General features: G+C 43.5%; 1 protein-coding gene across 5 annotated transcripts in view; it reads left to right on the top strand.

Annotated features, from left to right (window-relative positions):
- Positions 1-14,975: 14,975 nt before the first annotated feature.
- Positions 14,976-15,459, top strand: part of SAP130 (Sin3A-associated protein, 130kDa) — a 77,408-nt gene continuing 76,924 nt past the window's right edge. For 4 of the 5 annotated variants that reach the window (XM_010837950.1, XM_010837948.1, XM_010837947.1 and 1 more), the window contains exon 1: positions 14,976-15,127. The gene's annotated coding sequence lies outside the window, so the exon portion shown is untranslated. Of the gene's footprint in view, positions 15,128-15,218; positions 15,333-15,459 lie in introns of those variants that run through there. The other variant, XM_010837946.1, reaches the window with a different exon arrangement.

The following is a 15,459-nucleotide window of genomic DNA, read 5'->3' as shown; positions in this document are numbered from 1 at the left end:
GACAGGAGTTTGAGCAAGCTCCAGAAGTTGGTGATGGACAGGGAAGCCTGGTGTGCTGCAGTCCATGGGGGTCACAAAGAGTCAGACACGACTCAGCGACTGAACTGACAGATACCACATGTTTATCCAGTCCTCTGTCAACAGACATTTAGTTTAGATTGCTTCTATATCCTGGCAATGAACATCAGGGTGCAAGCACCCTTTCACATTATGGTTTTCTCCAGATATGTGCCTATGAGTGAGATTGCTGGGTCATATGGTTGCTCTGTTTTTGGCTTTTTAAGAAACTTCCAAACTGTTCTCCATAGTGGCTGTACCAATTTACATTCCCACCTACAGTGTAGGATGATTCTCTTTTCTCCACACTCTCTCCGCATTTATTGTTTGTAGATACCTTCCTATTTTAGTTCCTAATTGTTTACTAGTGGTAAATAAAAATAAAAGGGATTTTAAAAAACCGATCTGGATCATGATCTCCACATAGATAAACATTGGGCTGTGGGCAGGGACTGGTGGGAAGCCAGACCAGACAGAGTAAAATAAATCGGGTATTCCTGCCCAAAGGACACTAAAGGATATCCATGAACTTAGGGTATGTGGCCCAGATGAGCCCCATTCCCCAGGACAGGTGGAATTCAAGGTTTCCATCCCCCCATTCCCTAAATGCTCAGAGCTGTGGCTCCTCTTCCTCATCGTTCATGGGGCTCCCTCTAGAGGCCAGCCTATGCTACTGACACAATGGCCCAGCAGGGACCAACTGCTCATGATGATCCATCCCTCTCAAGAAGAGGGTGAGAGGAGGAGATTTAGCGTGGTCCTTGCTCACCCCTGGAGGACGTCATTCTGTTCCCTGTGGGAGTATGGAATGCCCCCAGTGTTGGCCAGGTGGGTGAGCCCAGATAAGAGTGTTGTGTGCTTGGGGAATCCACAGGGAGTGAAAGCCCCAATTACTGTGAACTGACAGATTCCACACGGTGGGGAGTGAAGCTTCATGTGGCCATGGATGGTGGGCACTGGCAATGTGGACCTCCTGGGTCTGGATGGCCTTTGGAGCTACAAATTCAGGTCATGAGCTGGAAGTCTTCATAGGGAATGAAGTGATGAAGGAAGCCACAAATGTAAGCCAGACACCCTCAGGGGGTTGGAACAGGTCTACAGTGCCTGGATTGAAGGGTTCCCATTCTGTGCTGCTTATGTTATTACCTGGTTTTCTAGAGGTCATAAACTCTTTGGGTGGCCTTGTGACCTTGGGTGGAGAAGACACCTTCTCCCTGGTCCTCAGCAATCTGGAAATCATTGCCATGTAGGTCAGTTTCCTGGGCCAGGTATCAGGACAGAGCCAATGCCCTTGAGCTGCAGAGCAGTAAGCGAAGAGGCAGCCTTTGGAAAGATGTCAGGTCAAAGTTAGAATCAAAGAAGTCCTCAGTTAAAAGAAACTAGTCACAATGAGAGTCTGGGTCATAACCAAAAGGATGGAAGTGGAAAGAAACAGGTAAGAAAGGCCTCAGATGAAATGTAGCAAAGGCAGGACCTGAGTCTATTAAAAAGTAGAGATTTTCTTAACCAGTTATCTGCCACAGACCACCTGTGGCAGTCTTATGAAACCTATGGACTCTTCTCAGAAAAATGTTCTTAAACACATAAGATAAAGTACCTAGGGTCTCTGGGGAAACAGATTATATACAAACATGATTATTATCAAAATATTTTTTTTATTTCTACCTACTTTATTTTTTTTAATTTATTTATTTTAATTGGAGGCTAATTACTTTACAATATTGTATTGGTTTTGCCATACATCAACATGAATCTGCCACGGGTGTACACGTGTTCCCAATCCTGAACCCCCCTCCCACCTCCCTCCCCATACCATCCCTCTGGGTCATCCCAGTGCACCAGCCCCAAGCATCCTGTATCCTGCATCAAACCTGGACTGGTGATTCATTTTCTTATATGATATTATACATGTTTCAATGCCATTCTCCCATATCATCCCACCCTCTCCCTCTCCCATGGAGTCCAAAAGACTGTTCTATACATCTGTGTCTTTTTTGCTGTCTTGCATACAGAGTTATCGTTACCGTCTTTCTAAATTCCATATATATGCGTTAGTATACTTTATCAGTGTTTTTCTTTCTGGCTTACTTTACTCTGTATAATTGTATCCACCTCATTAGAACTGATTCAAATGTATTCTTTTTAATGGCTGAGTAATACTCCATTGTGTATATGTACCACAGCTTTCTTATCCATTCATCTGCTGATGTACATCTAGGTTGCTTCCATGTCCTGGCTATTATAAACAGTGCTGCGATGAACACTGGGGTACACGTGTCTCTTTCAATTCTGGCTTCCTCGGTGTGTATGCCCAGCAGTGGGATTGCTGTGTCATAAGGCAGTTCTATTTCCAGTTTTTAAGGAAGCTCCACACTGTTTTCCCTAGTGGCTGTACTAGTTTGCATTCCCACCAACAGTGTAAGAGGGTTCCCTTTTCAAAATATATTTTAAAAAACAGATTTGTGCATTATAATACATGTGCTCCTTTATTAATATATTAAATAACAAGCTCTGTCAATAAATCTAATAACCAATATACTTTCAATACAGGAATGATTGCAATTTGTATTTTAAAGTAGAGTTTGTGTAATGTGATATGAAAATATACATAATTTCATTTGGTGACAGAGTTATAAGTACTACCAATGTTACTAAAATTTATCACTTCTACTTACAGTGAAAGGAAGCAGTTGCTTTCAGGTACACATCAGTGAGAATAAACATGTACCTTTTCTCTGTCCAAGTTCACAGACCCTGCAAATTCTGTCCCCAGACTCCACTCCAGAACACTCTTCTAGAGTTATTTTCACAAGGAACCCAAAGTCCTAGAGGCCGTTTCTTTTCCTTAGAGCCTTCCTGGGAAAAGTGGAGCTAGGATTTCTCTAGATTTGCCTAGTAGAAAGTTTTAGTTCAATTGGCTTATTTCAGAACTGGGATGCAAAATCCTTCATTTCCTTCACCTCAGTATTTTTCAAACATTTTGGCCTACAGCCCATAATAAGAAATGCATTTTGCAATGAGACCCAATGCACATACACACAACTGCAACTACAACTTCACAAAGCAATACCTGACTATACATAGTATATGTACAGTACACAGTTTGCTAAGGTTGCCATAGCAAAATATGACAGACCATAGAGTTTAAACAGCAGAAATTTGTTTCCTTTCAATTCTGAAGGCTGGAAGTCCAAGATCAAAGTGTCAGCAGATTTCTCCTGAGGGCTCGCTCCTTGGCTTATAGATGGTTACCATCTCACCGTGCAAGCATATCACTGGTCCTGCTGCTGCTGCTCAGTCGCTGTCAGTCGTGTCCGACTCTGTGCGACCCCATAGACAGCAGCCCATCAGGTCCTAATCTCCTTTTATTGTAAAAACACCAATCAGTTTGAATTGGGAGCTATCCTAATGGCCTCGTTTTAACTTAATCTCTTCTTTAAAGGCCCTACTTCCAAATATAGTCACATTCCAAGGTACTGACAGTTTTAGGATTTCAGAGTATGAATTTAGGAAAGGGAAGACATAATTCAGCTCATGATATATAGTAAAAACATACCTATATTTATATTAAATGTTATTTACTAATGATTAAATACAATAGGTAAATTCTCCCCCTAAAAACAAATTAAGAAGATGTTATGTATATCACAGTGGATATGCTTGCTTGTTGGTGAGTTCAGTACGGCCTGAGACACTTGGGACAATGTGACACGCATAGCTGATGCACTGTGAAGTCCATCTTCTGATTTTATCAGGTCAGGGTTGAAAATCATCATTCATGCTAATAGGTCCCCGAGAACAGTGATTATGGTAATAATATGTTCTTTTGCACTTGATAATTGAATTTTTTTCATCTTAATGTCTTAGCATCATCCTTCAGTGTAAATTAACTCAATTATCAGCAAATGGATAGTTTATCTAAATAGTTTACATTAACATTTCAGATTTTTCTTCTGGAAAGTAATGAACAGAAGTTTGAGATATATGATGTGAGATGTAACAATTTCTCTAACTGTTCATACTACCTTCTTTGTAACATTTTCTTACTATTGTAGCTAGGGCAATCACTTTTTTTTTTTTAACTTGTAACAAGTTTTAAAAACTTAGCACCTTAAACATCCTGAATTTGTTGAAATCATATTTCTCTGCGGTTTCAAATTTAGTTTAAAAGAATGTAAAAATTAAATATTCCAGTTTTGTTGCCCAAATATCATCTTTTGAAAAAATTGGCTTGGTTTTTAAATTTTATTTATTTATTTTTAGCTGTGCTGGGTGTTTGTTGCTGTGCAAGGGCTTTCTTTAATTGCCATGCACAGGCTTCTCGTTTCAGCAGCTCCTTTTGTTTCAGAGAACAGCCCTCTGGGTGCACCGGCTCTTTAGTTTCAGCTCACAGGCTCTAGCGCCTGGACTCACTAGTTGTGGCACATGGGCTTAGACGCTCTGTGACATGTGGAATATTCCCAGGCCAGGGATTGAACCAATGTCCCCACCATCAGCTGGTGGATTTCTACCCACTGTACAAACAGGGAAGTCCCCAAATATCATCTTTATAATATCTGTCTCAAGAGATTGATTTTCAACTAGAAAATGTGTTTCGCACTCTAGCACTCATAGCCAATGCTTAGAACTGTTTCTAACAATGACTTGACTAAGATATAATGAGTGGGTCTAATTTGCCCCAGCTTCTGATGAGAATGTGTCTTAAATTTGGCTACTCAGAAACCTTACTTTAATAAAATTAACAATGCCACATTATTAGTCAGTACATCCAGGGATTTGGCAAAATTCCATTGGATACCAGAGCTTTATGATGCGTAAAATAGTGGTTCCAATCAGCATTGGTATTGGCAGCATCAGTTCAGTTCAGTTCAGGCACTCAGTCGTGTCCAACTCTTTGCGACCCCATGAATCGAAGCACGCCAGGCCTCCCTGTCCATCACCATCTCCCGGAGTTCACTCAAACTCACGCCCATCGAGTCAGTGATGCCATCCAGCTATCTCATCCTCTGTCATCCCCTTCTCCTCCTGCCCCCAATTCCTCCCAACATCAGAGTCTTTTCCAATGAGTCAATTCTTCACATGAGGTGGCCAAAGTACTGGAGTTTCAGCTTTAGCATTATTCCTTCCAAAGAACATCCAGGGTTGATCTCCTTTAGAATGGACTGGTTGGATGTCCTTGCAGTCCAAAGGACTCTCAAGAATCTTCTCCAACACCACAGGTCAAAAGCATAGATATTAGTTATCTACGCTTTGTTCTTTCATAATATTTGCCACTCCATAGCTTCTCATTCTTTTCTTAAATCTTTATTTTATATTGGAATATAGTTGATTAACAAGGTTGTATTAGTTCCAAGTGTACATAACTTCTCGTTCTTTTATTACATTTTAAATTTAATGTGTATTATTCAACATTGTACTTTTCCAATTCTATAAATTTCCATTTGTACTTAAGGTTAATTTTCTACCTTTTAACTGTTTATTGATTTTATCTTAGGGCAAATATAAGAGATAAAATGCAAGATGCTGTGGTTAGAGCAACAATAAAGATAAAATCATAAAGAAGAATGTTTGGGTTGGCTTTGAAGAAAGGCTTAGGGGGCCCATGGGGTGGTTTCTAATACACTCTCTATCATAAGCATCTAGTATTTTTTTTATTCTTAAAATTTTTTTTTATCTTGGAGTATATTTGATTTACAATGTTGTGAGGGTAACTATAGATAGTACTAACTAATAAGCACCATAAGAAGAGGTCTGCTTTGTTCACTGCTATATCCCCAGCACTTGGAGTAATGCCTGGCTCACACTAGGCACACAATATGTGATAAATATACAAATAAATACTCCATACAACAGTTTTGCCACACATATCAGATACTAACTTGAAAGAGTTGTACAAATTACATCCTCATTGTTCTCATCGAGTTGGACTGAAAATTCTATATGTATTCTTAAATGTTTATCAGTGGCACAGATGAGATAAAATAGTTCATTGTCACTTAAAGATATCTTCAAATGTATTACTTTGTTTATAAAAGGTCAAATATCTTATATCCATGCATGATGGGAGAGTAGTACTTTATATTCTCTCTTCTTTGCCACAGAATATGTCTTTAAATGTGACATTTAAAGGGTATTTTCACTAATATTTATATAACAGATAAGAAATTGGGATGGTAATTTTATTTTTTTCTTTCTTTTAACGTATTGATATTTAAAGGGCTTATCCATTTGTTCAACAGGAGTTAATTATATATATGCTGTGGTAGAAGTCAAGATTCATTTTTCTTTCCATACAAACATTCAATTGTTCCAGCAATTGTTATTGAAAAGATTATTATTGGGTTGGCCAAAAGGTTCATTCATTTTTTTTTTCTGTAAGATGATTCTAGTACCACTTAGTTGTCTTTGACCTCATTTGAAACTATTGTGACAGCTGTCATATCAGCATGCAATTTTTAAAAAGTTACCAAAATTGGTGAATTTTTGTGTCACCATTTTAATATTGAAAATAGAAGAAATAAGCAACATTTGCAGCATACTATGCTTTATTATTTCAAGAAAGGTAAAAACATAACTGAAATGTAAAAAATGTTTTTTGCCGTGTAAGGAGAAGGTGCTATGAATAATTGAACACATCAACAGTGGTTTGTGAAGTTTCGTGTTGTAGATTTCTTACTGGACAATGCTCCATGGTGGGATAAGCTAGTTGAAGTTGATGGCGATCAAATTGAGACAGTACTCAAAAACAATCAATGTTATACCATGAGGGAGACAGTTGACATACTCAAAATATCGGCATCAAGCATTGGACATCATTTGTGCCAGCTTGGTTATGTTAATTGCTTTGATGTTTGTATTCCACAGAAGTTAAGTGAAAAAAAAAAAACCTTCTTGATTGTATTCCTGCCAATGATTCTCTACTTAAATGTAAAAATTCCACTTTAAAAACAAATTGTGCAGGGTGATTAAAAGTGGATATTGTACAACACTGTGGAATGGAAGAGATTGTGCAGCCAGTGAAATGAGCTACCACAATCATACCAAAGGTCAGTCTCTATCCAAAAGAGGTGATGTTATGTATATGCTGGGATTGGAAGAGAGTCCTTTGTTATGAGTTTCTTCCAGAAAAACCAAATAATTTGTTCCAGCACCGCTCCCAATTAGATCAATTGAAGGCAGCACTCTACTACAAGCGTCCAGAATTAGTCAACAAAAAATGCATAATTTTCCATCAGGATCCCACAAGACCATATGTTTCCTTGATGACCATGCAAAAACTGTTGCAGTGTGGCTGGGACATTCTGATTCATTCATCATATTCACCAGACATTGCACCTTCAGGTGTCCAGTTATTTTTGATCTTTACAAAATTCTCTACATGGAAAACATTTCAATTCCCTGGAAGACTATAAAAGGCACTTGGAACAGTTCTTTGCTCAAAAGATAAAAAGTTTGGGGAAGAGGGAATTATGAAATTGCCTGCAAAATGGCATAAGGTAGTGGAACAAAATGGTAAATATGTAGTTTAAAAAAGTTGTTGGTGAAAATGAAAAATGTGTCTTTTTTTTTTTACTTAAAAAAACCAAGGGAACTTTTTGGCCAACCAAATATATCCCCATTGAATAATCTTTGCACCATTCTGAAATGCAATTAAACATATACTAGAGGGAGTTATTTCTAGACTCTATTCTGTTCCACAAATGCCACATTTAAACTTGCATACTTGATCCATTGATCAGTCATGTCTGACTTTTTGTGACTCCATGGACTGTAGCCTGCCAGTCTCCTCTGTCCATGGAATTTCCCAGGCAAGAATTCTGGAGTGGGTTGCCATTTCCTGCTCCAGGGAATCTTCCCAACCCAAGGACTGAACCCTCATCTCCTGTGTCTCCCACATTGGTAGGCAGATTCTTTATCACTGCGCCACCTGGGAAGACCCCACATCCATCCTTACTGAGATAAAATACCATATGGTACTGATCGGGCTTCCCTGGTGGCTCAGTGGTAAAGAATCTGCCAGCAATGCAGGAGACCAGGCTTCGATCCCTGAGTCGGAAAGATCCCCTGGAGAAGGGAATGGCAACCTACTGCAGTATTCTTGCCTAGAGAAATCTCAAGGACAGAAGAGTCTGGCAGGCTACAGTCCATAGGGTTGCACAGAGTCAGGCACAACTGAAGCGCCTAAGCAGCAGCAGCTGCATGGGCCTGGTTACAGTAGCTTTATAGTAAGGTCTTGAAAGGCATGGTATCAGGTAGTATATGTCCTAGGGATCAAGGACATGGATTCTCCTCTAGATTCTGCAGAAGAGAAAGCAGCCTGACTGGTACCTCCTGGATCATCTGCAGAACATTGAGATAGTAAATGTGGGGTTTTGTTTTAACAGCAGTAGAAAACTAGATGCATACTAGAGAGCACACAACCAAAGGAAGAGCTGAAGGCATGGATGGGGCAGAGGGGTGGGGGTGGGAGCAGGAGCCCAGGCACCCCAGCTTTCTGTGTACCCCTGAGGGGTTGCCATGAGTGACTGGGCTCCATGCAAGTCTCCAATTCATGAGAAAGGATTCACTCTTCCAGTGCGGCCCACACTCCTCCTTGTGGTCAGGGGCCAGGGCCAAGTGATGGTCAGAATTACACTCAAGGGTTGTGAAGATGAGTAGTTTCTAACAGGAAGGAATATGGATCAGTCTGAAACCCCAGTTGCTCACTGCAACATTCAACCATGGTTCTTAACTGAGATTTCCAAGTCCACACAGGCCTGGGAATAAAAGCATTGTTATAGTAATGGTCATGAATTATTAGTTCTTATAGTCTGGCTTCACCTCTTTGTAGGGCAGGTTTTTGTACGTATGTAATGGTTCCTAAGGGTGGCAATGGACCTATTTTGTTGGGCTCTGCACACCTAGCCTCTGTGGAATCCCTGCCGCTCAGTCTATTGGTACAGTGAGTGGGTGATTCTTCCTGTCTGCTCCATGGGACATGTGCCATTGTCTTCACCTCTGGCTGCTAGGATAATCTTTCTTGTCCCTGCTCATACCACAGGCAATAACCTAGGCTCTGATGTGGGTGTGCTCGGCTCTGATCTGGCAGCCATTCTTGGGAATGGGTCCCAGGACGCTGCTCCAGGACACAATGTTCCCATGTAGTGGTTCCTTGATATCTCAACTTCCCACAAAGTCAAAGAACTCTCTACCTTTTGTGTTTATTTTATCCTTTGGGTAAGGTCTGGACTTCTCTGGTGCCTCAGACAGTAAAGCATCTGCCTACAATGGAGGAGACCCTGGGTTCAATCCCTGGGTTGGGAAGATCTCCTGGAGAAAGAAATGGCAACTCACCCCAGTATTCTTGCCTGCAAAATCTCATGGACACAGGGGCCTGGTGGGCTACAGTCCATGGGGTTGCAAAGAGTCCAGCATGACTGAGCGACTTCACTTTCACCTTAGGTAAGGTCTATGCAAATACTACTGGTTGCTTGCTGCTGCTACTGCTGCTAAGTCACTTCAGTTGTATCCGACTCTGTGTGACCCCATAGACAGCAAACCACCAGGCTCCCCCATCCCTGGGATTCTCCAGGCAAGAACATTGGAGTGGGTTGCCATTTCCTTCTCCAATTCATGAAAGTGAAAAGTGAAAGTGAAGTCGCTCAGTCGTGTCCGACCTCAGCAACCCCATGGACTGCTGCCCACCAGGCTCCTCCATCCATGGGATTTTCCAGGCAAGAGTACTGGAGTGGGGTGCCATTACCTTCTCCGACTGGTTGCCTACTCAATAGCAAATCTTCCCTCCTTTCTCAAAAATAATATCTTCACAAATGAACATATTTACAAAACAGAAGCAGACCCACAGACTTCAAGTATGAATTTATGGTTACCCGGGGCTGGGGGTAGGATCAGGGGAAGGGATTGTTACGGAGTTCAGAATCAGCATGTACACACTGCTATATTTAAAATGGACAACCCACAATGACCCACTGTATAGCACAGGGAGCTCTGCTCCATGTTATATGGCGGCCTGGATGGGAGGGGAGTCTAGAGGAGAATCGATACGTGTATACGTATGGCTGAGGCCCTTTGCTGTGCACCAGAACCTATCACAACACTGTTGATTGGCTATTCTTGCAGGTTCACTTGCTCAGTCATATCTGACTCTTTGCAACCCTATGGACTGTAGCCTGCCAGGCCATTCTGTCCATGGAATTTTCCAGGCAAGCATACTAGAGTGAGTTGCCATTTCTTCCTCCAGGGAATCTTCCCATCCCAGGGATTAAACCCGCGTCTCCTGCACTGGCAAGCAGATTTTTTACCATGGAGCCATCCAGGAAGCCCCAGTCAGTCCTTATTATTTATCTCTTTTATATATAGTACCTAGATACCTTTAGAATGAGGGGTAGGGACTTTCAGCTGCCCAGCCTTCAGGGAAGAAACGACAGCTGGAGATTGAGTTCAGTCACATAGCCAATAACTTAATTCATCATGCCTAAAGTGAAATTCCAGTAGAGACTCTATAAGTTCAGAGGAATTTCTGGAATGGTGAAAACACTGATGTGCTGGGAGCATGACGCACCCAGTTCTATGAGGAGAAGGCATGGAAGCTCTATGCTCCCTCTCAGACCTCACCCTATGCGTATCCTTTATAATAAAACTGTAATAGTAAGTATAGTGCTTCCCTGAGTTCTGTGAGTCATTCAGGTGAACTATTGAACAGATTCATGGCTGCAGCCAGTGAGCCAGAAGTATAGATGGCCTGGGGAGCCCCTGAGACTTGTGGCTGACACCTGAAGTGAAGGGAACCCTGTGGAGAACTCTGTTCTCAATCTTTGGGCCTGTGCTAACTCTGGGTGGTTAGTATCAGGACTGAACTACAGTCCACTCAGCATTAGACCATTTAGAGTGGAAGCAGAATAGATGGCTGGAGCTGGTGCTGCCGACTTGGGTGATGAGGCAGTAGGTGAGATTTGGCAGAGCAGAAGATAGTAATCCCATTCTGGAGAGAATTGAGAAGGTTGGTTAATTGCATCCTTTCTAGTTTGGACAGAACTTTGCTTCCAGACAGCCTGTAGTAAGAACAGCTGCCCTAGGATCAAATGCCATCCTACTCTGGGTGTATTAGTTAGCTATTGCTGCATAACAAATCACTACAAACTTAGCACTAAGAACAACACACACTGATTATCTCACAGTTTCTGTATGTCAGGAGTCCAGGCATGCTTTAGGTCAGTCCTCTGATCAGGCCTCACATGCTACAATTAAGGTATCATATGGACTAGGTTCTTATCTGGAAGCTCAATGAAGAAAGAATCAGTTTCCAAGTTCACTCAGGTCATCGGCAGAACTCATTTCCTTGATGTGTGGGACTGAGGGTCCAACTTCTTGCAGGTGTTTGGGTGGAAGCCACCCTCAACCGCTAGAGATTGCTTGCAGTCCTTAGAGGCCACCCACAGTTCCTTGCCATGTGAGCTGCACAGCTGCCTCCTCAGGCCAGGTATGAGAACCCCTAGACTGTCTTGCAGCAAGAGAAAGTTTTCTACAATGTAACACGGTCAAGGAAGTGACCTTTGCCATATTCTATTTATTAGAAGAGTCACAGGTCCTGCCACATACAATGGAAAGAGATTACAAAAGGACATGAATGCCAACAGTGGGATCATTAGAGGTCTTTCAAGAGTCTGTCTGGGTTTCCCTTGTGGCTCAGCTAGTAAAGAATCTACCTGTAGTGCAGGAGACCTGGGTTCCACTCCAGTATTCTGGCCTAGAAAATTCCATGGGCTGTATAGTTCATGGGGTCACAAAGAGTCGGACATGACTGAGCAACTTTCACTTCACTTTTAGCATCTGTCCACCATACTTTGGAGGAGACAGAGTCTGAGTTTGGCTTGGGTAACAAACCAGATGAAGGTAATAAAAACAGTGGTTGGGAGTAAGCTCACATCCTTCACGTCCTTTATGTGTGTAGCCTGGAGGGTTACAGTCCATGGGATCGCAGAGAGTTGGATACAACTTAGTGATCAAATAACAACAACGATACTCTCATTTTTCAGATGAGTTAACTGGAAGAACTATACTTTATTGGCTGGGGGGTTGGACCAAAGAGAGTATCTAGACCTACAGGAACCAAAGAGTCATATCATCAGACCCCACAGGGTGGACTGAGAGCCAACGGGGTTCAGCGGCAGAGGCCAAAGACAGCTTCACCAGTACCTGCAGACCAGAGGGTGCAGATCACCCACTGACACTTGACTGACCACTACAGAACACTTGTACTGAGAATCTTCCTTCTTTGTTACCAGAGAACCACCCAGCAGATGTGGTGCCTAATGGTGTCTCTGTTTAATCCATCCAAACTACTTTCTTCAAGAACCCAAGATACTAATAAGCCCCTGCAACTGGCAGGGGGTGCTTGAAGACCTGCAAAGTGTAGAAGGTTCAACCTGGATGTGCTACACAGAGGCTGTTTTCAGCACACCAAGTTCAGTGAATGGGAATCCTAAACCCTAGCAACTCAACCAGGGGTGAAACATCTATTTTCCTTCAAGTATCCATTATGTGAAGGGCCAGAGACATAAATGAATAAAGCAGTAACTAATGAAAATCTGGATTTCATTCTTGTACTATGGATGTGTTTGGGATTATACTTAGCAAGTATTTATTGAATCCTTCCTGTTGATGGGAGATATAAAGAGGAATAATTTATCTCTCTGCCTAATCCAGGAAGAAGACAGGGTAGATATATTAGTGCTATAATAGTGGTACTGAAGAAATATCTAAGGAAGTATCCCGTAGTGTATGGGAAAGAGAGGAATTCAAGGAAGATTTCTTGGAGAAGATAAATCCTTTTTTTTTCCACTCAGGCACTGTAAAATGGGCAGCACTCTGCTATACGCCGCCTGAAAGGTGGGGCCTGCAGAAGGCAAAGCTTGAGCAAAAGCTTGGAAGCCAAGCTGTGTGGAGAACAAGTGGAAATTATGGTTGAGACAGTACTCAACCATACGTGAGAGGCAGGAGGGACTAAACTCAGCCTTTGATTTGGGTTTAGGGATTTGGAATATTAATAGATTCTGAAGTCACTGGAACATCATGGATAGGAATAACAGATTCAGAGGAATGCTTTAGAAAAAGAACTCTATGGAGGACAGGTTGGGGGTAGGAAGAGATCTAAGTGGAGGCAACACTAGTAAAGTCCAGACAGGAATTAATGAAACGTTGAGCCAAGTCTATGAATGCAACAGGAAAGGAAGTACAGAAATCCACAGGCTGACTCTGGAAGATGGAAGAGTGGAAACCAACAAGAATAAAACCAAAGGCAGAAAGGATGGATGGTGATGCCATTGCCATTAACCAAACCCAGAAATCAGGAGGAGTACAGAGGTGAGGCAAATCAACGAAAGTGTCCAATATGTTAAGTCTCAGGGGTTTGTAAGACATATTTATTGAACTGTAGGTGTACAAATCATGAGAGAGGTCACCAGGTCAATCAAACTGAATCATTTTTCAAAATGAGATTTGAAACTGTAAGGGTGCATTAAACTAGTCAGGAAGATGGCACAGCATTGATAGAGGGCTGGAGCCTTGGAGAATGTTGTACATGTGAGAAAAGACAAGGCATAAAGGAGCTGAATAGAGACAGAAGTAGTATCAGGAAAGAGTGTGTTTCTGGAGACCAAAGGAGTTTATAGTTGATTTACAGTGTTGTCAGATTTTTTTTTTTTTTTTGTAGTATAGTTGATTTACAATGTTGTGTTAGTCTCAGGTGAACAGCAAGATGATTCAATTACACATATACATGTATCTATTCTTCAGGATTCTTTCCCCATAGGGAAGAAGATTTTAAGGAGGAACTACTGTTGGTAAACTAGACAAGCTGAGAGGTGAGAGGGTCACTGGAAACTTAGGGGGAGCAGTTTGAGAAGCAGTGGCAGAAGCAGAATCAACTGCCTAAGGAGAGGAGGCTAAGGTATATCACATCAGTTACTTTTAGAAGAAATTTGAGAAGGGAAGAGAGTGAGAAACGAAAGTGGCTTGAGGAAGGACAGGGGTATTTTAGGTTCATTCTTGTAGCCACAAGCTACGCTCTTCCTAGCAAGAACATAGCTGTGCATGAAAGGAAGAAGGATGTGAGCCCTTTTTATTTCTTAACACAAAACTCCAGACCTAAATTACCATCTGGGAAGGAAGGAGGGAAACATGATCTCTATTTATCAGACTTAGATTTTGCTTCGGCAGCTTTGTCTAAGTCTTGCACAGCCGTATAAACGCCATCCCTCCACTCTAAATAAAACAACAAACCACCACCACTCCCTCCGCTTCTTCGTAATCTGGAAAAACCAAGCAGGTACAACGTGTCCTAGTCCTTCGCCTCTCCGAGCCGGCTTTAAACCTGAGAGTGCTCAGCTCAGCTCTCTGGTGGGTCCGGCCCGATGAGCAGCTCCTGACGAAGAGTCCAGCGTAAACCCAACAGAGTCGCTCCAGTTTCTTGCATCTGATCCTCCCACGACGCTAAGGCTTCGCGGGCCATGGCCTCGGTGCGAACATCAAGTACAGTTAGAAAACCCCTCGGCCCTGCCTGCAGCTCCTTCGGCCCACTGTAGTCGGCCTCCATTACTCTTTTCCCGCGAGGCACCTCCCTCGAGAAAATGAAACCTGGTGCCATCAGCTGAAGCAAAAGGGTGGGACCTTTTTACTAGGCACACGGAAAAGGCAGAATCGACTTCAGACAGCAAAGGGGTGTGCTGCCCGGCCGGGTCACCAGGACGCCCCGCCCAGGCCCGCCCTCTACGCATCAGGGACTACATTTCCCAGAGGCCTCAGCGGCCCCGAGGGGCTGGCCGGTCCGCTCTCCGCTCACACTGCGCGGTGACTGGCTTCCTCGGAGGAGGGCGGGGCCTAATCCAGCCAATGGGTGAGGGGCTCGTTACGGCGGCGGAAGCAGCGGCGCTGGGTTGAGGGGTGGGGGGCAGAGTGCTAGCACCTCGGCGGTGGCGGCGGGTCCCGGAGCCCGAGGACGTCGGCTCCACAGGCGGAGAGCGCACGGAAGCAAGCTCGAAGTGGCGCGGCGGCCACTTGGCGCAGCACTCAAGTAATGGCGGGACGGGCGCCCGGGAGCGAAGGGGAGGGGAGGAGACGAGGGGGCGGGGCGGCCGAGCCGGGCTGCAGCGTCCGTCCCGCTGCGCGTCCCCGGGGAAGGGCAGCGGTGCCTCGTCTCTGCGGCGTAGACCTGGGCTCTTTCGCGAGCTGAGCATGGCAGTTGGCCCGGCGGCAAAGGCCCGGTGTCCTGCGGCAAGGAAAGGAGAGGCGTCGGGAGGGCTGGGCTGATCCGGGCGTGGGGGCGTGGCGGGCGTGGGCCTTGGCGGGGAAGCTGAGAGGCCGGGGGAGCGCGGGCGGGCGGGCGGCCCAAGGAGTTTGGCTCCT

Source organism: Bison bison, unplaced genomic scaffold, assembly GCF_000754665.1.
Source record: "Bison bison bison isolate TAMUID 2011002044 unplaced genomic scaffold, Bison_UMD1.0 scf7180017864088, whole genome shotgun sequence".
Lineage (NCBI taxonomy): Eukaryota > Metazoa > Chordata > Mammalia > Artiodactyla > Bovidae > Bison > Bison bison.
Note: the sequence above shows the minus strand (reverse complement) of the source record. Positions and strands in the feature narration are given on the sequence as shown.